The following is a 22,019-nucleotide window of genomic DNA, read 5'->3' as shown; positions in this document are numbered from 1 at the left end:
CTTAAAGATCACCCAGTTCCAACCCCCTGCCATGGGCAGGGACATCTTCCATTAGACCAGGTCCAACCTGGAGAAAGCCCCATGTAATAGCAAAGGCTATACTGCCCAAGGAGGTGTTTGCACAGCCCCAGGGCTGCAGGAGGCAGGGACAGGGGAATGGTTGCACCCACAACCCCAATCCTGCTGCCAGGACAGCCAAGAGCTGGTGTGGCAATCTATTTGAACAGAGGGAAGGTGCAGCTTGGGGTTTATCCTTCTCAAAGTCTGCCTCGACAAAAGCAGCAAGAAGGAAAACACTCAGCAGTATGAAATAAATGAGCAGAATGAAAAGACTCAGCAGTAAAGGAAAACATAGAAAAGAATGAACACACAAGGAAAAATGAGATGATTAAAAACTGAAAGAGGACAAATGACATACTACAAACCCCACAAACACTGCTGACACTGCCTATGTCCAGCCCAGTTTTCATATTAATTATTTCCTCTTCCAAGCACCACTTAAACTCTCTGCCTTCTGTCACCAGTCTGTCCTCACCACCCACAGACCCCAAACCTCTTGAACTAGTAAAATGTATACACTGGAAATTGTGACTACACCAAAAATCAGCCAAGATTTCAACTGCAGGGACAATGACTAAAAAAACATAAATTAACTATATTAATCCCTGAGCCCTTGTGAATACACTGTAAACCTGTAGCTCCATCCTGCAGCTTTGCAAGCCTGATATCTACACGTCATTTGCCATTTTGGTTATGCTTTAACCCCAAGTTAATATTCAGGGATCATATGACCATTYCAACCTTTGCTAGAGAAAATCTTTTTCTACCTGTTGCACAGGACAACGAAAGGACAGCTTTAAAGACATGGAAACTGGAAGGCAGAAAATACATATTTTAGTAAATATTCATGAACAGTTCTGTGTTTTGAAGTCACTCACATCCTGATGTGAAAATGTATGCGGCTGGTAACAGCACATACTACCTAAAACTTGGTCAGCCTAAGTTTATTCTGTATCGTGGCAGATCTGAAACAAGCTCAGATAATCACAGCTACTTAATGAAGCTCTGATGCTAATGAGCACCACACAGCTATGAAAGCCAGAAAACCTTCATTGGAAAAAGGAGGAGAGGAGAGAAAATACATCYAGGAAAAACAGACATTTCCTGCTAATGCCTCCCAGGGTTTGATGCTGTACATCAACTCTTATCCCTATGGTGAGAAACACTATAATTTTTGAAAATTATCTCATCCCTGTTCTCATGACATSCCTCCCAGTACAGTGACCTTTTGGCAGGGGCTGTGACAAGTGACCTCTGTTCCCATACTCGGTTTGTCCTGCAGGCAGCAGTGCTGGTAGTGGGGACACACACAAACCTCCCAAGCTGCCTGGAGCAAAACAGACAGGCACAGGGAAACCAGGGCAGTGAGACGGCATTATTGAATAGAAAACAAACAACCAAGCAACCAAAACAAAGCCCAAAGAATCTGAGCCATGAATTCTGTCTCTCTCCTCCTGCTGCTGCCAGGAGCCTTGGTGCCCTACAGGCACTGAGAGCCCACAGGAGATGCCAAGGAAATCCCATGCATGATGCCCTTAAACTGCTATTTGCTCTGTCTAATGGTGATGAATCTTTTCCATGTAAATATTTCCTGACTCACCCCATTTCAAACTTAAAGTTAGCTTTGGACACTCCATCATGGAGAAATACCCTCAGCTGATAGGAGTGCTTTCTGAGGAGTTATTTGCTTTCCCCAGGAGAAGCTGAGTTTGTCAGCACCCCAGATTTATGCCCTGGCACAGCTTCCTTCCCCAGCCCTGGACAGGAGTCAGATCTCCACCACAGTTAGGAAGTGTCCCCTGTGCTCAGGATCCCTGCCAGCACCTGCAAAGAGCATCCTGGTTTTGCAGCCCAGGAAAAATTCCCATACTCACATGAAGTGAAATAGACACACATTGATTTTATCTTTCCCTCCAATATTAAATCAAAATCCCAGAACTCTTGCAGGTAGCATGTTGCATATCCTAGCTAGAAATTAAAAACAAAGGGGTYGAAAAATGCTCAGCAATGCCTTAACTCTGCTCTCCAGTTCAGTATGTGGAAAATGCTCAGCCAGAGGAGCCAGCAGCCAGCATGGCACATGCAAACGCCTCCTGAAAATCTGCCCTTCTGGATGCTCATACTGCAGGGACAGTGCAAAAGGATTAGGGTTGTTTTTTTTAAATACACAAAACAATCCTTGAATAAGAACCAAAGCATTGCTCCCACACTGGAAAGCTCTGGAGCTGGAGAACGGAAATAAAAATCCAGATCAACAATAAACACATTGAAACATCATTCTGACCTAATTTGCTTATCATTAGCCCAGTCCTGATAAAGCCAAAATATTTTAAACACCGTTTCCAAAACAATTATTCCCACAAAGTACCCACATTTAATAGCAATACCTCTAAAAGCAGAAACCAATTAGTGCTTCCTGCTGTACAGTTCCCTGGCTGTGCATTATTGATTTCCACAGTCCTCACCAYGTGAGGTTTATTGCCAAGCCACCAGCCTGCCCGGAGGAACAGCAAAGTCACAGGAATCCACATGGCCTGTTTGCAACAGGGCACGAGATGCTTTAAGGCTGGGACTGCCTGGAAATAACAGGTTAGTCTTTGGAAGTCCTTGCTGCACTATCCAGACTGGACAGAGCCCGTTCTGGTCCTGCAGCATCCATCCCACAGCACTCCTGCTCGAGAAAAGGGCACAGAACAGCCAGGGAGGTCAAGGGAAAGGATGAGGTAAGGCACTGGTGACTAACGCAGGGCTGCAGCCAGAAAACCCCTCTGGTTTGTGCTGGTTTGTCCCCACACCCAGGCCCAGCCTAAGCATCAGGCACCTCCCAAGGACTCACTGSATTTGCTTTATAGAGCAGTAAAGGGAAAACATAAACATGCCCGGATGGGCAGCGGCTGCTGATCTCATGCTGATGTACTGGTTGCTCTGGCTCTCACTCCCCCTGCCCAGGAGCACCCCAGGAGCACCATCCCTGCACCCTGAGCTGCCACAGGAAGTGCAGCCTCCCCGGGAAGCTGACCATTAGGTATTTACAGTTAATTAATGCTGGCCTTATACATACTAATTTATCACCATGTTTTAGATTCCTCAGGCACAGACAAGAGTGTTTAAGCACAACACTCGCACCTCCAGGGATCACCACCAGCCCTTCACTGCCTGATGTGGTCACGGCACACACCCTCACACCCTGCAGCCCCAAACCCAGCAGCACTGCCCATAGCACCCCCAAAAACCAGGACAGGGGATGCCCAGAGCCTCTGGTTACTCACCCCAGAAACCCTCTAGCACTATAGGTGCAGGCAGGCAACCAGGTGATAGCACCTTGGGGATCAGCTTCATCTCAGCRACCCCAAACCACACAATCAAGATGTAACAGAGTGGTCAATAGAGTCCTGGGCTGATAGAAAAGAAGGGATGAAAAACTGCCTGCTGCAAAGAGCTCGAACAGCAACAAGGCCATAGGATGCAGCACTTCAGGGTGCTGACAGACACACAGAGTTTGGCACGAGGCTGAGCCCACAAAAGCTTTATATAAAATCCTAAAAGCAAGGATCTTGCCAGAGGGATAGTGTGATGCACAGGACTCTTGCAGTGACCATCTCCCTGAGGATCAGGGATAACAAGGACCACCACAGATGCTCACAGGATGATAGGCATGGCTGCTGCTCTTATCTATAGTCAAACACGTCATACAAATACAGCACATATTTTTGTGACCTAAATGTATAGATATCTACAGGGCTGATGTCCTGCATATCACTCAACACTACTCTGGTATCTCCCAGTGCCACGTCTGCTCCAGCCACCTGCCAAGCCACATTTCCGCAAGGAATTCCGGTGGCTCGGAGACGAGCKGGCACGCTGGCAGGCAGCCCAATACCTCCATCCCTCCCTCCCTCCCACAGTGAGGTTAGGTGGCAGCTGATGAATGCAAACATAGACCTTCACATATCTCCTACCAGCCAAGCTAATTCCAGGGAAAGCACTGCAGCCTGTGCTCGGGAGAGATTCAGCAACTGCAACGGGATCTCAGCCCAGCCCCGTGCCCTGCACGGGCAGTGGCTCCTGGCAGCAGCTCTAGATCACAGCAGAGAGCAAGGGACATGTCAGGAGGCCAATATACCCGTTCCTGCTGCTGATTGAACTGTTCCCATTAAGTGGGAACATGACTTTTCATTTTCCTCCTGCTTTTKTCCATGTGAAAGCACATTTTTGTTGACCCTTTATGTGACTTGCTCGAAATAATGAAAAATTCATACGGGTATCACCCATCATGGAATAGCAGATTGAGACTGTGTATTTTTACTAATAGTTTAACTAGAAGTTTAACACTTTAATAAAACGCTGCTTCCATTACCTTAACTTCAGGGAGTTTGTTTGCCTTAGTGAAACTTCTCAAATAATTTCCATTGAAAAGAAGTCAAACAGTTGGCATGAGCAGAGGGCCATGGTGGAGGAGGAAAGTAACCCTTCTATTAAACRGTACTACTGGTAGTGTAGTCGCCACTACAGGGCAGAACTCCAGTGTGTTCCCATGTGAGCAGCCAAGCCCAACTCCCTCCCCTGTGGATGAAGTCCAAGGCACAAGGGTGGCTTCCCCAGGGCACCACCAGCTCCCAGGACAACCACGGCAGGGTGATCACCACCAGTTTCACTGATGCCTTTGTCCCACCCAGAGGCAGCTCCAAGTGCAGGGTGCAGGGCTGGGACCCACATGCAGTGCCAGGCTCATGTAAATGCCTGCACGGTGCTGTCCCACACAGATCCTTCCTGGCAGCATGAACCAACCCTGTGAGTGCCCACGCTGAACATTCACCCGTGCCAAGCTTTTGCTGACTGTGCACGCAATGTGCCAGGGGTGTACTTTGGTAAACCCAAAGCACAGGATCAGCTTTGGTTAATGGGTGTCAGAGGAACTGCAGCACCTTGGGGTTACCAGGCTGTCCCAGCAAGGCTATATCCCAACTCCTCTCTGCTCCTCAGCCAGAATCCCGCTGCCTCCCCTTCCCAAACAGGACCCTGCACTGCCCTGAGAACACTGTCACCCGCTGTCCCTGCCCAGGGACTGGAGCCACAAGTGCAAAGCCCCATGATGTGGTGCAGCCACTCTCATCACCCCAAAACTCTCCTGTACTCCTGCCTGCAAATCTGGATTCACCTTTCCAAACTGAAGCTCCCTAGTAATTTTCAACGTTTTATTTAGCAATGCTTTTAAAGGCGTTCGATGCATTCTGGCTGATAAGCTCCACAAGAATTTGATGTCTCTATCCTCATTTGACTTCCAGTTATTTTCCAGCCTACTCCTAAAGTCGCAGGGCTCAGCAGCTGCAGCTCCCACTGTTGAGCTGTGTGACAACTAGCACTACAAGGCTCTTGTACAATCAGGCATCCTTCCCAAAAAAACCAGCAGCAGCAAGTACCAGAAGTCACAACAGGAGGGTGCATGTTTGCTCCTGATCCCCATTTCCAAATCCAGCTGCCTTTCCTCAGCACAGCCAGCARCAAGCACCAACACAGGCAAACAGCAGCTCTYGGCCTTCCTTTCACACCCAGAAATSTCCAACCAGTTTCCAAACAGCTTCATCTGTGGATTTAGGATAATATTAAAGCCTCTCCCTAGCCAGCTAAAACAAATATTGGGGAACGTCTCGTTTACAAAAAGAAAACAGTTGGCTTGGGGAAGTCCCAGAGGTAATTGTAAGAGAAGCCATAAAGCCAAGCTCAGAGAGCAGAGGTGATGCTGTCCCCAAGACTTCAAGGAGTGCTCCACGTGACTTTGCAAAAGAGCTTCTGCCAAAGAGACCTTCCATGGAATCCCCATGTGACCCTCAACGGGAACGTAACAGCACTCAGCACATAAGGGTACTTGAGTTCCTAAAAGAGTTAATTTTTCTATGCCTTGAAGYGTTTGATTCATTACCAGAATTAAGGATGAGCAAATAATTACAGAAATTGGGTTCTGATTGCTCAGACAACTCTGGCACRATAGCTGAGGTTTCAAAGTGGTACCTGCTGAACTGAGATCAAATCGAAGCAAATTCAATTAAAAAACTGTCTGTTATAAAGCAGTAACTTGCAGGAACAGAAGAGCTCCCTTATGTTTCTGTCTTAAATACAACTAAACACCTGCAAATTTATGCAAAATAGCTCATTTACACATATTGACAATACTGACAGCTTGCTTAGAAYAAAATAGATGCCATGGACACTTTTTTTTTTAATCACTTTACCAGAGGAGGAAAACAATGCCTCGATCAAGCCTGCACAGAAGCCCGGTGACAGCAGGCAGGGRAAGAAGATGCTCATCTCAGGGCTCAAAGCGAGCCTCAGCTGCCTCCTCTCTCCTCTCCCTTATCCACCTACCCAGACCTCCAGCACCATACAAATAACAGGTGTCTCAGCAAGGCAGACACCCTGCAGCTCATCCTCCTTTTGTAAAACTCCTCTACATTATTTTTCCCACAAATTCCTAGAGGAAATCAGAGCATCAAGATCACGACTTAACAAGCTTAACCCTGCAGACCTCAGTATGCAATGAGGCAAAAATTAAAGACAGTTTTTCCTTCAACTACCATGACCTTCTGGAGCTGCACTGCCCAGGAAAATGTTTGCAGTTTTCTACATGTAAAAAAAAATCTTTTTGGCAGAAAAGATGTAAGAGTTTTGGAAGAGAAGTCAAAAAAGCCAAACAGGCTCAGACAGCAGTTCCCATCTTGCCAGCTCTTTCTCCTGGTGAACAAAATGGCTCACTTGCAATAATTACTGCCAAAACTCAGCAGGATCAGRTCTGACCACAGAGATTTCAAAGCCACCGTGAGTCATCTACTATTCTTTCTTGGTAAGACTTAACGCTGGGTGGGACACAGACACAGAAAAAAGTATCAATTTGCAGGAAACCTCAGTCATGGAAAAATATACTTCAGAACATCTCACGGGGCCTACATAAATAGCAAAAGAGAAATGAGAAAACAAAGTACTTCTTTCTGAAAAGAATATGATGCACTGCCTGCTCTCCAAATTGTTTCAGCAGAGTTTCAGCTGTGACAGAGAGAGGACAGCTGAGCTCCCTGGAAGACCCCAGCACCCACGGGTGCTTCCCACTGCACCCAAGAGAACCACAAGCACGGCAGAGTCGTCGTTTTCATCTGAAGTGAACTGCATCATTTAACTCCATCTTACTTGAATTGAAAGAGAAAATGCAAGCATAAACTATCTAATTGTTTCACGTCTTGTGTGCCACGTTTAAAGCTGGTTGGGAGTGAGAATACTTACTTTTTAAAAAAAAAAAAAAAAAAGCCCCAACAGCAAAGTTACCTTTAGCCAGGTAGYAGAGTGCAGTTACAAGGTCCTGCCATGGCCACAACACCCCAGGCTACTGAAACATTGGAAAGGTGCAATTAATTACTCCTCTTGGCTTCTTTTCCCCACCCCAAGGGATTCCTGGAGGCTTCAAGTAGGAGTCAGCCCAGCTAATGGTGAGAGAAGCCCGTGCTGTGAGGTTCATCTGATCCAATGCAACGCAACGAACATTGTGCTCACCACTGAGTGTTTTCTGGGTGGGGCATACACAGACCGGCAGGAAGAACYAGAAATGAGTATTTCTGATTAAAAAAAAAATCCTGCCAGAAGTTTGGCTGGCAAAATGGGAGAAGTTTCTAGGAAATGGCTCAGCAGTGAGTCAGAACCAGTGGCCATAGGCAAATCCTGGAGCGAAAAAAGCAAGYTCTTGCAGGGCAAGACAACAAGAAACTGCAACTGGCCCTGAATCAGCCACTTGCACAGGCTGGGACAGAGGCTGTCAGAGCTGCTCTGTGGGACATTGTCTGCCTGGCACTGCCTTTTGTCTCTGCACYCTGGAACGCTCATCCCGGAGAAGAGTGGTCCCTCTGTGTCCAGACCACCTTCCCCAGCCCAGGGGAGGACGCTTGAAACTGCTCCCAGCTCACTGGGATCTTGTTGCCAATCCTGGAAGAGTCTAGGRAAGCACCAGGTGTTTAATAGTAGGTTTATCTTATTTCTCTCAAAAAAAAGCTCTCATGTGAAGGCTGCACACACCAGAGCTCCCTGCACCAGCAGAAAGAAAAATCTAAGACAGGAATCAGGCCCACTCACAGCCTGACCTGAAARATGCAATCCAGGAAATGCCATTTAATTCTTTCTTCACCAGCCGGTTGTAAACCAGGAAAACAAATCTCAGCACCATGAATAGTCTGAATATTTGCTCCTGTCATTATGGTATGCACAGGATTCCCCCACCCAGACAGAAAAGTCTCCTTCTGTCGAATCAACCTGCTGTTAGTGACGAAGTTTCTCATCCTCAACCCTGCAACTCCTCCCCCAGAATCTTTCCATGGATGGGCAGTGGTCAGGTACTCCTTCTCTTCTGCAAAATGTCCACCCCATTACTATTTACCTTCATTACAGCTGCCTTTTTATTGCAGTTTTTCCCCCTAAATAGTCAGTTGCTCACCGCAGAAGATAATTTATTTTGCCTATTCCCCCTCTGCCATAGAAAAGAGCTTGGAGAAGAAAGAGACAATGTCATTACACTAAGGTAACTATTGCAACCTGGCTATTTGCTGTCAAATCCTACTGGAAGTGTAGCACCATTTTATTTGATGGARCTCAACATGGTCTGCTAAGCATCCCCTGGGAGTAAAGGGGAAGATTTATGGGAAAATAAATTGTAGAAATACAACCAACCMAAGAGCACAAAGGTATGAACACCACACCCAGCCAACCCTGGCTTCTGTGCACACTTGGCACAAATGGGCAGACATGTGCCAGGGTTCATTCCCACCCACCCCCACTCTCTGACACTTTTTATTGGCATCCAACAAGCATGGTAATCTGGTAACACTATCTCAGGTAATTTCCTCGATATTAAAACCCCATATCCCATTTTGGCAATAAGCCCTGGGGAGCTGACACCACASTCACTGCAGGAGCAGTGACAGATTCTCTGGCACTTGCTCCATCCCTGTCCCCRACCCTTTTTCATCAAGATTTCCCTGAACTGTATCTATTTAGACTTGCACAAGCCACAAATGCTTTTAAATAGAAGTTTTTATTCTCTGAGACAAAACTCGCCTCCCTTCAGGGGTGCATGGCTTCCTCTCTGCCTGGTGCCATCCCAGCTCCTTTTGGGGTCCCAGCTCTCCAGGGTGGGAGCAGCAGCCACCAGACGATTTCTCTCCCTCTCCCCACACCCACAGATGGGGGCCCAGGGGCAGGAGCTGTCTGACAGACATGAGCCCCMCTCCCATTTTGTTATGTAAACCCCCAGGTTCTGGTGTTTATCTGCTTTAAGGATCCAGAAATCACTAAATGCCACCTCAGTGTGTGGGCACAAGGAGCGAGGGATGTGCGAAGCGCTCGGGGCAGCGGCGACGGCACGCGATGCCCCCAGCAGCACCTCCCACTGCTACTGCGTGGAGACTGAAAACTCTGAATCCCAAAGGCAAAAATATATATAAATACAAAATTCCTGATCTTCAAATCCACTTTTCACTCCTGTTTGTTCCAACCCCCCCACTAGGAGGGGGGTAAGGGTGCGTGTCCTGTTGCAAGGACCATGACTGCCTTGTGCCACCCTGGGCACCCTGTTTGGCACCCTGCAGGTGAAGGAGCAACACAGCAAATATTTTGTAAAGAAAACCTGTAAAATGGAACTTTTTCCATCAGTACCTCCACCAGTTTCCACTTTCCAGGAAAAGTGTGTGTCTACACATGCAGAAATGATATGTACATGTATTAGATAATCACAAGTCCACAAAAGTGAGGGACAGRGCAGTTACACCTAGCTAAATAGCTATTAAAAACGTATTTACATATCTAAACCTCCAAAATTTGAATTGACAGTATCTATCTATCTCCATCCTGCAGCTCAGCAGAGCTGAAGTCTGGCCCTGCATRGGTGGGTGCAAAGAAGCCAGGCTGAACACCAGCTGCACACACATCCCACGTCTCAGAGGGCAGAAAAAAGTGTGGCAAGCAGCACCTAAATATGGACTGAAAAAACCCTTATTTTGGCAAAAAGAACCAAAAAAAGGCTGGCCAAGGTTTCGTGAAGGGAAAGAAAAAAAGAATGCAGTACTGTCAGGCAAATGATCATGACCAAATCTCAGTCCCTGCAGGAGTTTTCTCATAGGGCATGTGAGAGCAAGTTAAAAACACATCATCAAATAACTGCCAGTCAGACAAAAGSAGGAAAAGGCACAAAAGGTTTGCTCTCGCCCTCCTCCTTCCTCACCCATAGCCAAAACCAGGTGCTTAYTGACATCAGACACTCCAGAAGAAAATCAAATCACTTCTTCTGCTCTGTTATACACATATTTAGGACCACTGGCCAATGCTGATTGTCACTAAAACTATTATTTTTTAAATCACTTGAACTTAAGGAACCACTTGTTGCAGCAAAGGCATCAGAAAGGAGCTGCTCCTCACGGAGCATGATGGCATCCTGCAGGACTTCAGCAATTTCAGACACGGAATTTCTCCTTTGGTGTGCACTGGGTACAAAGTGAGAAGATAAAACTAGAAGCCTGTATGAACATTAATAACTGATATTTTCCCTATTATGTCATTTCAAGGGAATAACACTTGTGGTAATGGCAGCAGTTAAGTGCATTCCCCTGATATTTCTTTCCTTGAMGGCTTGATAACCTGCTTTAAATCCATTTCCAGAGAAGGAATAACTGTAAAAACCCAAGTTCAGCTGGACAAACTTGTGCTTGGYTGCACAGTTTGTTATGTAAGAGATTTCTCAAATCAGTGCTGGAGATAAGACCCACTCCCTTAAAACATCTCTCTTCCACCGCAGACATAAGTGCAGTCTAAAGARCACTTCCTAAATTACTGGAATGACAATGTCAAGACAACACAACCCTTTATACTTTGTCACTATTAAGAGTAATAAAATTTTATAGGTGAGGAACAAGATTTCAGCCCGCTTTGTGAAAGAATAATTTCACCAGTGACTGTCACCTACCCAGCACTTATAATTTCATTTATACACACGTGAAACAGCATCTTTAGCAGTTTAAAAAGGCTGCAATTCTGATACCAGCACACTCTTCCTTAGCTGCGAGAGCTCACGAGACACCTGCCAGCAACAGCATTTTTTGTGGCAGKAGTTCAAGCCTCTCAAAATAAGGAGAGCATCGTGGCCTCCAGGGGAAAGTGAATTTATTAAGTCTTTTCCAGTAAGACCAGAGCCTCAGCACTAATTTTCAAAAATCCTGAAAAGGATGATGTTGTATACCATGGTAAAACTAAAAGCACAAACGAGTAATTAAGTAAGCCACTTCAATCTTCTCTAATTAGGAAAGTCAAATCTTGGCAAAACCAAATTCAACACCCTGGCTAAATTTCCATTTAATTCCATTGCCTACAGCAATCTCTGTAAATTTTAACAGGTCTTTGCAGAGGGATCTGACCTTGGCCCTGTCCCCCAGCAAGTTCTGACCAAGCCTGGGCCTCCTTTCTGGAGAGGAGGACAGATCCAGGGCTTAGCACCCGCAGCCAGCCAAACTGTGCACCAAGAGGGGCAATGGGAGTTYATCCATGTGCTGCACCTCCAGGCCAGGGGGAGGACAGACAATTTCCCACTGCAAAAAAAAAAAATTCTGATTTTACAGGTTTGGTGTTACCTCATTGCAGAAGGACTGGAGGAAGGGCCTCTTTGAGCCACAGGCAAGSAAGGGACAGGTGCACACGGGGGTCTGGCTGCTGCCATCCCATCCCAGTGCTCTACACCAACCCCTGAGCCCAGATCAGGGATCTGAGCATCCCTGGGGAGTGCTCAGCATCACACAGGAACAGCGACCCTGAAAAAGGGGCTTTCTGCATAGTCACAGTAAACACAGTGCAGGCTGACCACAAGCAGCAAAGAAAAGGCAGCCCAGGGACTCAAACTCAGAGCTTCSCAACTTGTGGCAAAGCTGGGCAGGATTTGGCCATGAGACCAAGCCACAGAGCTAACACTCCAGTGAGCATCATGAGAAGAGGTCGCTGGAAATTCCCTGGTACCTGCGAGCCTCTGGCATGAGCTCACACTTATCAACTGGTAGAGACAGCACAGGAGGGAAAACATGAATTCTTGAGCGATTAAAGACACTCAAAAGAGAGCTTCCACCCCTCGAGCTGCAAACATAGACAGCTCGAAACACAACGCTGTGCTCAAACAGGGAGCTTTTGTCCCAGCAGCCATGGGCACACCGGCCTCGCCGTGACATCCACACTSACCATCTTCCACCAGTGTCAAACCAGCAGAGCTCCATCCATCCCGTCCAACTGCCAGTGCCTGTCCCCAAACAGCCTCACTGGAGAGGCATTGTGCAGATGTAYTGAAAAGAGGGATGTGAGGATCACGGAGACCTGGGCACACAATGGGCATTGTCCTTCTGTGTGCAGAGAGCGTGGTCAGCCCGGAACAACGCTTCCAAAGCCCAAGGAGCTGCACTGACTTGAACCACGGTCCAGCTCGGACCGGAGGCACTTTGGGGCTGAAGATTTCTAGACAGCATCATGCCAAATAAAGGAAACCAGCAACAGGCAGAAAAGGCTTTCATTGCAAGGAACCCGGCCGGCAGCTCGACAGAACGGGTTGTGGCAGCACGTTGAGTAACTCTCAGGGTTTTTTCACATCCCAAAAACGGCGGGCGCAGAAAGGACGTGGCAGGGTCACGGCTTCACCGGGGCCGGGGACACTCAAGTTCACCACATCGCCAAGCTTCCCAACCCGGGCACCCACACTGACCCCAGGGCAGGACCGCACCGACCCAAACCCACCCATTTCACAGCACAGAAAACGCGCAAACCATCCCGAGTGTGTTCGACAGCCTGACAAACACCTCCCCGCGGCAAAGCTGCCCCAGCACAGAGCCCGCGCAGGGAATTCACACGAAAACAGGCGCCCTGCGCTGGAGTCACCCCGGGCTGAGCGCCCACCCCGGGGCACCGCCGAGCCCACAGCCGCCCGCACCCACCTCCRGCCCCCGCGGCCGCGGGTGCCCCATGGTGCCGTCAGAGCCTGCCGGGTCCCGTCCCTCTGGCGGGTCAGGAGCGGCCGGAGGAGCCGCCCGGAGCAGCCCAAGGAGCCTCCCCACAGGCTGCCCCGCCCGCTCGGCTCCTGGCGCGCTGCCCAGCCCGGCCCCCGTCCCGCCCCGCTGAGGGCCCGCCCCGCTGAGGGCTCGGCCCCGGCCCAGAGAGGGACGGGCACCCGGGAACAGCGGAGTGAGCGGGAGGGGAGGAGCTCGGCTGCTTAATTACAACTTCACAAGCGAAAAGTGTAGGGACTTCGGGGTTTCTGCACACTCCAAGTGTGGCTTATCGCAGTTCTCCCGGACACTCCAAAAGGGAGAGGCCAGGGTTCCCTACTGTCACCGAGGAACTGCGTTTGGCCAGGGAAACACTGAAAATGCCCGTGCTGATTAACAATTATTAATTGCACATGCGATGCTTTTTTTTTTTTTTTTTTTTTTTTTTTTTTTTTTTTTTTTTTTTTTTTTTAGCATAAGACAACCCAGTAATTACAGTCCGGTGCTGCTTGGATCTGAGCCGTCTTCCCCTTCACATATTGCATTTACCGTGCTACTTCCCGTATGCCCTTTTTAATATGCAAAGAAGCRTATCTATTAGCGAGAGAGAAAATTYTTRTGYAGAAGCATTGAACTGACAAGMGGATAAGCAAAATCCYCAGCAGGTTCCAGCTCTAACCCAGCCCTAAGYGCTGGTGAAACGCCCAAAATCTGTCTGCAGCACTGCAGCTCTCACTGCTGCGGCTGTACAGGGAGAGATCATGGTGAGTTCTTCCACAGAAATCAGTGATTCCACTTCTGTCTCTACAGCAGAATTCAGTATGGTTGTCAGGATATTTTTCTTAAATGATTTTTTAAAAAAAAACCTTTAAATAATGAAGAACTGAACCACAGTCCTTAAGTGTAGATGAAATAAATAAGCCAACTTTGATCACTGGTGATTCAGAAGCAGTCTCTATCCCCTACTCTGCAATATTGAAGCGTCACATTCTCCACCAGAACAGCACCTGCCTTGTTTGTGGACACACCTGGGTTTACTATGATTCGGCGTAACAACACCTTAACAAAACCAGAGTGAGTGATGTGCTTCACACCTAAAATCAAACTTAGRAATCTAAGGTGGGTTCCCAATAGCATTATAACACACCCTCCTTCAGCTCAGGGTGTTGGGCTCAAGCACTGCCACACTCAGCATCTGCGGAGAGCTGTGAGTCAAGGTGGCTCAGTTGAGCAAGGAAAAAGCCAGCACAGACATGTGTAWCACTCAGTGTCGGGAGAGAACAAAGCAGCAGGGTGGAACTCTGCAAAGCAATGAGAAATGTTCCAAGTCACCTTATATCCCTGCCATTTCAACCCCAAAGGGTGGGCAGAGCCGTGTTCCAGAAGAGCAGATTACCCCACATTGCAGAGAGATTTCATGTTAATCATATGGAATAGGAATGAGTGGAGAGATGGTGTGGGGAGCATCCCTCAGGGCACCCAGGATGCCCCATCTTTGCCATCCTCTCCAGATAAACCTCTGCTCACCCCACAGCTTCCTGAGGCAGGAGGCCAGTGGGCTACAGGGGACCTCTGCCACCTCCTGTGTCTGTACACCTCTCCACGTGTGTGTTGCTGCAGAGCAGAGACAGATCAGACACAGAGAAGAACAACTCTCTCTGCAGACAGACCCCTGCCCTGCCACTCACAGCTCATTCCAGTGCTCATCCCCTATGTGACTGGCTGATTTCTGGCAAATCTTTCCAAATCCATAAACCTTAGCTCACTTAATGCCTGTTTAATCTCTCTGCTGTAGGTTTATGTTGGCAGTGAGCAGGGCTAGATGCGTTGCAGAAGAGAGCAGACAGTGTAGGTGAGATTTTTGGCCTCTACRCTGCACAATTCCCCTCTCCCCGGTGCCACAACAGAGCAGGTGCTCCACACACAGTTATCTTCTCTTCCAGCAGAAACACCACTGTCTGTGCCCACATCCATTAGTGGTTTTCTGCACTTCTCGGAACCTTCCCTGTCCCAGATGCAATTCATAAAGTGGATACTTGGCACATACCTTTGAAAATATCTTAAGCTCTGGAGAAGCACGGTATTGTCAGGGCTCTTTGGTTCTCTGTTCCCGCCTGCTTTTCAATCTTCAGGCATTTCCACTCATCCCTCAGAGGGATGCCTGGTAGTGTCACAGGGGTGTGAAATTTTCCAATTTAAGGTGAGGTGCTGGTGCAAAGAGCGCTTTAAGTGACAGTCACACAGGGATTGAGGCTGTTGCAGTCTGTAAAATCAAGGTGCTGGTATTAGTAATATTTTTTAAATTTTTATTTAGCTGTACTTAATTTTTTTTTCTTCTCTCTAAAAATTTTCACTTCCATACCCAATGAGGTGGCCCAAAATGGGGCTACATGAGGACCAGTATTCCAAAAGGAAAAGGCAGGGTTGTTTGTAGAAATGTCATTTTCAAGTACTTTTTTTTCCTCCCCCCCTGCTTCAAGGACCACTATTGTCCTCCTAACTTTGAGGGAACAGGCAGGGGAGGAAGTTTTGTTGAAAGGCGATTCAACATGAAGCATCTGACGACCACGGGTCCTCCTGGGAGTTGTAGCCATCTCTTCTCCCATCAAAATCGCTTTTTCTGGCAAAATTCCACAGCAGTGCAATACCCCCCATGACACAACAGCAGCCCCCCACCTGCACGGCCAGGGGACAGCAGGACTCATGCACTTCAGCTGCTGCAAGAAAACCCCAAAGGGCTTTCAGGATCCAAACCTTATCAGATTTGGCCAGAATATTTYGGTTTTCTTTCACACCCTTCTCCTCTCACAGAATTCCCATGGAAACACAAACAAAGCTCGTGCTGTTTGGGTTTGGTTGGGGCTTTTTTCCTTCTCTYGGCGCGGGGGGTGTGGGTGAAAATGGTAAATGAAAAACTTTTTTAAAATGTTAAAAAATAAAGTGGAATAATACATGAGATACCACTCCTAGTTTGATCTTCCCTGCAGCAGTACATCTCTCCTCAGTGTCACCCCTTCAGAGCCTCAGGGGACAGAAATGTACTTCAGAGCTAAAATAATACATATTTCTTGTATCACAAACTTGCTTTTGGAGAGGAAATGCCCGAATCCAAGCTCTCCCGCCCTTTTCCTCGCTGATGCATCATTCCACAGGTACCTGGATGCCACCGTGTGGCAGCTGCCCCGAGCAGCGGTGGAGGGACAGGGACAGGGACAGGCTGTAGGGAAAGGCAAGGTTTTAAGGGTAAAAAAAAAGAGGGAAAATAAAATAAAAAGGAGGCTTGGAGTGGTTTTGGTTTTTTGGGGTTTTTTTGGGTTTTTTTTTTTTTTTTTTTTTTTTTTTTTCAGCAATTCAGAAAACTTCAAGGAATGCCAAGCACGTCAGTACATGCAGCACAGGATCTGGAGGAAGGAGAGAGTGCAAACCAGCTCCGTATGGTGTTGAGCTCAGGCACACACTGACTTTCTATTTAAAACCCTGCAGAAACGTGAATGCCAGGTTTAAGTGAGCTCAACAAGTCCCTCTGAAAACAATTTACGTGGTCTTCTCTACCACAGGGTCTGCTTATCTGACAGCTTTTCATGCCTCACTATTCCCACACAGCAGGATACAACCCACCTTTTCCTGCTGGAGGACTGAAGTCTGGATCTGGAAAGGTATTTAATTAATGACAGAGACCAGTGGGACCTCCCTGGAGTCCCAGTGAGCTCTGGGATGAGGACATGGGTCGCAGAGTGTTTAGGGCTGCTGCCTGCTCACCCCTCCCTTTTCCCTCCACGTGGGAAACAATGCTGGGTGGAACCCTGAAGATGAGGATTGTGCTACCAACACTATCCCCAGGCACATCCTGCAGGCCAAACCACCCTGGCAAGGCCAGAACATCCTTCCTTCTCCACCAGCACCCTAAAACTGTCTCCTGCCAAGAGGTAACAAGAAGAAAGCAGCACAACCCAGGATCACAGCTTGGGCTATGCCTCATTCTTCCGCCTTCTGCCTCTGAGGATTGTCTTATTTTCCCATCAAGCACCTCTGGGATATGTCTCAGTTTCCCCTYGTCTGCCTCAACAGCACCGTTCCTCATTTATTCCAAGGTGCAGTTCACTGAATGGAGAATTACATGTTTTATCATTTGTCCATAACAGGTTGTCAAGTCGCCRTGTTATTATTAGCAGCAGGAAAGGAACTAAGTAAATTATTCTTAAAGTATGTAATGAGCACTTGAGTAAGCTTTAAGTAATGAGCGTTTCTTTAGYGAGGAATCCAAGCGAGACACACTCCACCCATTTTGTTAACAGACAAAGGCTTATATAAGCCGGGTGTTACATAAAACGCTAAAATAGGGAGCTGGAGCACTCCTCCAGCTTTGGGTGATAGCGTTGCTGCAGCCCACGGATACCTGAGCTGACACTGAACCAGCTCGGAGCTCAGAGGCAGCTGATGGCCAGGCCAGGAGTCAGTGGCAGGGACAGAGGTGTCCTGTGTGTGCTGCCACCAGCCCTGGGCACAGCTCAGCTGGTGAAATTGTCCTCACACTGCATTTGTCCTCGCACTGCTCCGGAATCAGTCCCTACAGTAACTCACACCAAGCAGCTTCATCATCTCTGTGATGATCCAAGAACATAAATCTGTTCTTGTGTGACAGGGCAGAATAAACACCACCCAACCCCAGGGTTTTATCCCAAGGGAATCATAACTAGTGCTTAGGAAGGAGCATGCAAGCAGGGCTGGTTATGAGGAGAATTTCCAAGACAGAAGCTGTGTCTTTGTAGTTTCCCAGCTCCTGGCAGCTGAATCTTTCAATGAATTGACAAGTCAGTTCTTAAGTTCTCGTGAACTTTCAACTTGTGCCACATCATGCGACAAAACCCATCATGATTTATGATAATTTATCTGCAGAGAAAAGGGGAYCCACATCCTGCAGCTTCAACTAGTAGAGCTAAAAAAAGCAGACTGCTAGSGGGTGCAGCCTCTTCATCACATCTTGTGTGCCTGAAAGCCTGTCTGTCTAGAGATAAATCATCTGTCTCCATAAAGAAATACTTTTCCTCCCTAGACATCTTGCATCCCACCTCAAAATGCACAATTCCAACACTCAGACAGCAGATTCAGCTGACAGCCGCRGTTGCTTCCTAGACACAAGGTCGAAAAAAGTCTCAGAGAAGAGAATTTGCAATTCTCTGTGTAACCCAGACACCAAATMCTCCTTCAAACACAGGTATCAGATGCAGTTGCATGAGAAGTCAGGGACACTTATCTGTTTGGGGCAAAGGAAAGGGGAGAGAAAGATCTTTAGACGTGGGATTGTCAGGCAGGCAGAGCAAAACGTGTCAGGAGTTACTCTCTGGACTACAAGGGAKCTATTCATGGCTGCAATCAGTTTGCTCTGCGGTGCTTGCAGGGACATGCCAAGGCTGCTCTGTGATTCTGCCCGACTGACTTAGTGTTTGTGATTTKCCTGACCTTTGCTCTAAATAAACGGGAGCCACGCAGAGGGAATTTTGATGCAAGTCCCCTGCATCTATAGCATCCTCCCTAGCTGCAACCCACTGGCTTCCTGGGGCTTTGTTTAAAGGAGAGACAGACAGAAGGCAGGCAGGAGGAGAAAATGAAGAAATGAAATGCAAGCTGTCTGGCCCACACAATTAAAAAAAAAAAAAAGAAAGAAAGGAAAAAGAAATCAGAATAGCCTGGCTTTGTTTTCTGTTATGTTATTTATCTTACTTCAGAATTAAATCCAGATGACATAGATAAGCCAGGGGTGACCCCTAGTGCCCTCTCCAGCTGCAGCTTCCACTGTAATTCCCTGTATTGATATTAGAGCATAAATAGGGAAGAAGCAGCACCTTTCAGATTTGTTCTTCATTCACAAAGCCTCTCTCTCTCCCCTTTCAGAAACAAGATCTCATTTCCTCTCACTACTGAAACTCTATCACTGCAAGGCATTCACTGCAGCCTCCCTTTGTCACTGTTGTCTGGGAACAAAATTAAACACATTTACTTGTGTAAGAACTTATTATATTCCATTGACTATTTATCATARTACATTTATATTTATCACCTTACATAAGAGAAACAAGAGCCTATTTTGCCAACTCTAGGCTTGTCAATAGCTAAGAACAGCCATTCAARCTCCTGAGAAGAGACCTTTGTCTTATAAAAAGTGTATTTTGCAGCACCAAGGCACTGAAAGGAGCAAGTCTTTCCTGTGACAGCCATCAGTATGCACCACTTTTTTTTTCTTCCTTCAGCAATGTCAAAACTCTCTGTTCTTGTGAATCAGCCTGYACCAGACATACCCTGCTCAGTGTCTTGGGTGATGCTTCTCAGGGTCTTTTCCTGGTGTTATTGTGAGTGAACAGCTCCTCTTTCAGAAAAAAACATGAGACACCCCCTCACAGATTACTTTGGCATGCAGGATTTTTCTTGTGGAAATAAATTATCTTAGAGCAAGCCTGAAAGGTTTTTAACTTCCTGTAATGTGAGCGCTTTGGGCACTTCCTGCCCTGCTGAGGTTGGGGCTGTGCCCACCAGCATCCAGTGTGGGTGGTACCGCATCAGTTGACATCTCAGAACTTCACATATTTAATGGGATCTCATCAGGCAGAGAAGCCACCTACTAAGAGTCCCCACGGTGACATTTCTATCCTCAAGAGAGCAGCAAACTCCCCTGTGCAGCCTCACAGCCTGCCGCAGACTTATCAGATGCCTCTTCAACTTCTTGCCTGTCCTTTACAGGCTGGTGTCAGGCCTGGCAGCCATCACCCCAGCACCCCTCCTGCTAAACCAGGGCCCCTCTGCAGAGCTGGCATTCTCACTGCTCAACCCCCAGCAAAGCTTCAACACTTCCCAAAAGCAATTCYCCAGCTCAGCCTCGGGGAGCTTTTGGGAGCCACGGGACATGACATGCTGCTCTCATCCCATCACCACCCAGCCGCCACCTCCTTCCCCTTTTGCCACCCACCAGCCCATTTCTTCACCARAAACAGCTTCCAGGCCTCAGCCAGTTCTTCCTCCCCAACGTCTTCTTGCTTTCACTCTTTTTGCTGGTCATTCATCTGCACAGTTTCTTAAGCTTCCAGGCTTCCTCCTGCCCTCATCCCCACCTGAGGCAAGCACCACCACTCTCCTTCCCAAACCAGTCCTTTCCTGGTATTTATACCTGTGACTCAGGCCAGGAGAGGYTGGATCAGGCACAGGGGAGGCTGGCTGATGCCTCCATAATGAGTGTTTTACTCTTTGCAGGGCTGGGTGGGCTGCAGCTAAAGCACTGCACCTTTTCCAGTTTGAGTAAAAGTTCATAAACTCCTCTGGACACGGAATCATAGAATGGTTTGGGTTGAAAGGGTTCATAAAGACTAACACATTCCACCCCCTGCCATGGGCAGGGACACCTTCCACTATCCCAGGGTGTTCCAAGCCCATCCAGCCTGGCCTTGGACATTTCCAGGGATCCAGGCACAGCTCCTCTGGGCACCCTRTGCCAGGGCCTCACCACTCACACAGGGAATTTTTTTTCCTAATAACCAATCTGAATGCATGCTCTGTCAATCTGAATCCAATTCCCCCTGTCCTGTCATTCCATGCTCTTGTCAAAAGTCCCTCTCCAGCTCTCCTGGAGACCCTTTAGGCACTGGAAGGGGCTCTGAGGTCTCCCTGGASCCTTCCCTTCTCCAGACCCCAACTCTCTCAGCCTATCTCCAGAGCAGARTTGCCCCAGCCCCCTGATTATCAAGGATCACTGCTCTACTCATGTGTCTGTTCTCTGAATAATTTTCCCCTSATTTTATATCTCTAGGTTCCCCTGTTCCCTTGTTTACATTAAAACCAACAGTTTCCAAATTGAAGTTCCTCCTCATGTTTTATTTTTAAAGTAGGGTTTCAAGGTTACAAGACTATTGTACTAGTCATTGCATAATTTTGGTTTTCTTTGGTGTAAATCTCACTTGTTTCTGAGAGATCCTGTGCTTCCCAGCGTGACACCAAGTCTGCATTGCTCTTATGTCTCTGGAAGCAGCACCACTCCAACTTTTCCACTTCATTTCTTTTTCCCCTCAGTTTTATTTAAAGATATGCAAATATCTCATTTTCAGAGCCACTGTTTGCTCCTTTCACAATGTTCCATGYTCTTTCTCCTGAGTTTATTTTCCTTGTTAGCTTTAGTAAACACCACTTTTCTTTATTGCTGTTATGACTGTAGATGGTCCCATACAGAGAAAGCACCACAAAATCTCTTTCTGTAACACACATATGCTTCTACAGCTGCATTTTTCTCTATATTCTTATTTTTGCTTGGTGCTAGCTCTGTATTCCAGTTATGCTCTGCATCTAAAACAATCTGTCAGCTTACATGTGCCTATAAGTAGTGGGAGTATTAGTTTTGAATATTTTCATTTAAACTCTACCTTTGTTCCCTCACACAGTTAAAATGTTCAGAATCAGCTCATCACTTTAATATTTTATTATCTCTGGAATGAGCTTTTTTTTGCATGCTTTTGCAATATGCCACTTTCCAGGTTCCTCACATCCTTGTTCATTGGAAAGCTGCTCCTCTGAAATGAAAATGCTTTCTTGGCTATCACCTGAATGTCAGATTCTGAACCAGGCAATGATGGATTTGAAAAAAATCCAAACACTGAATCAGTCCTTCGTCAGGTAAAGTAGAATCATCATCATTAAAAATTCTTCCTTTAAAGACTGGAGCTTTTTCCTTCCAAAGGCTACACTGGTTCAAGGAAACCATAAATCCTGTGGTTTGTCTGACGCTGCAGGTCAGACTAGATGATCAGAATAGTTTGTTCTGGTATTCATGCTGAAAAACTTACAAATATCCGGACAAACTGCAACTGCATCTGGTAGAGAGATGGTCAGATGMGATAAAGGAGTTGCTTCTTCTGCTTTTAAATGCTTCAAATTCACCCA

At 47.2% G+C, this 22,019-nt stretch overlaps 1 protein-coding gene across 3 annotated transcripts in view; it reads right to left on the bottom strand.

Moving 5' to 3' along the window:
• PLD1 (phospholipase D1) overlaps positions 1–22,019 on the bottom strand; it is a 65,252-nt gene that overhangs the window by 40,603 nt on the left and 2,630 nt on the right. Inside the window, exon 3 of one of the 3 annotated variants that reach the window (XM_057369394.1) lies at positions 15,148–15,363. The gene's annotated coding sequence lies outside the window, so the exon portion shown is untranslated. Of the gene's footprint in view, positions 1–13,049; positions 13,185–15,147; positions 15,364–22,019 lie in introns of those variants that run through there. The other 2 variants (XM_057369393.1, XM_057369395.1) reach the window with 2 other exon arrangements.

Source organism: Malurus melanocephalus, unplaced genomic scaffold, assembly GCF_030028575.1.
Source record: "Malurus melanocephalus ecotype Western Australia unplaced genomic scaffold, MMel_1.1 scaffold_108, whole genome shotgun sequence".
In the NCBI taxonomy this organism is placed as follows: domain Eukaryota; kingdom Metazoa; phylum Chordata; class Aves; order Passeriformes; family Maluridae; genus Malurus; species Malurus melanocephalus.
The sequence above is the reverse complement of the archived record's forward strand: the minus strand, read 5'-3'. Positions and strand labels throughout refer to the sequence as shown.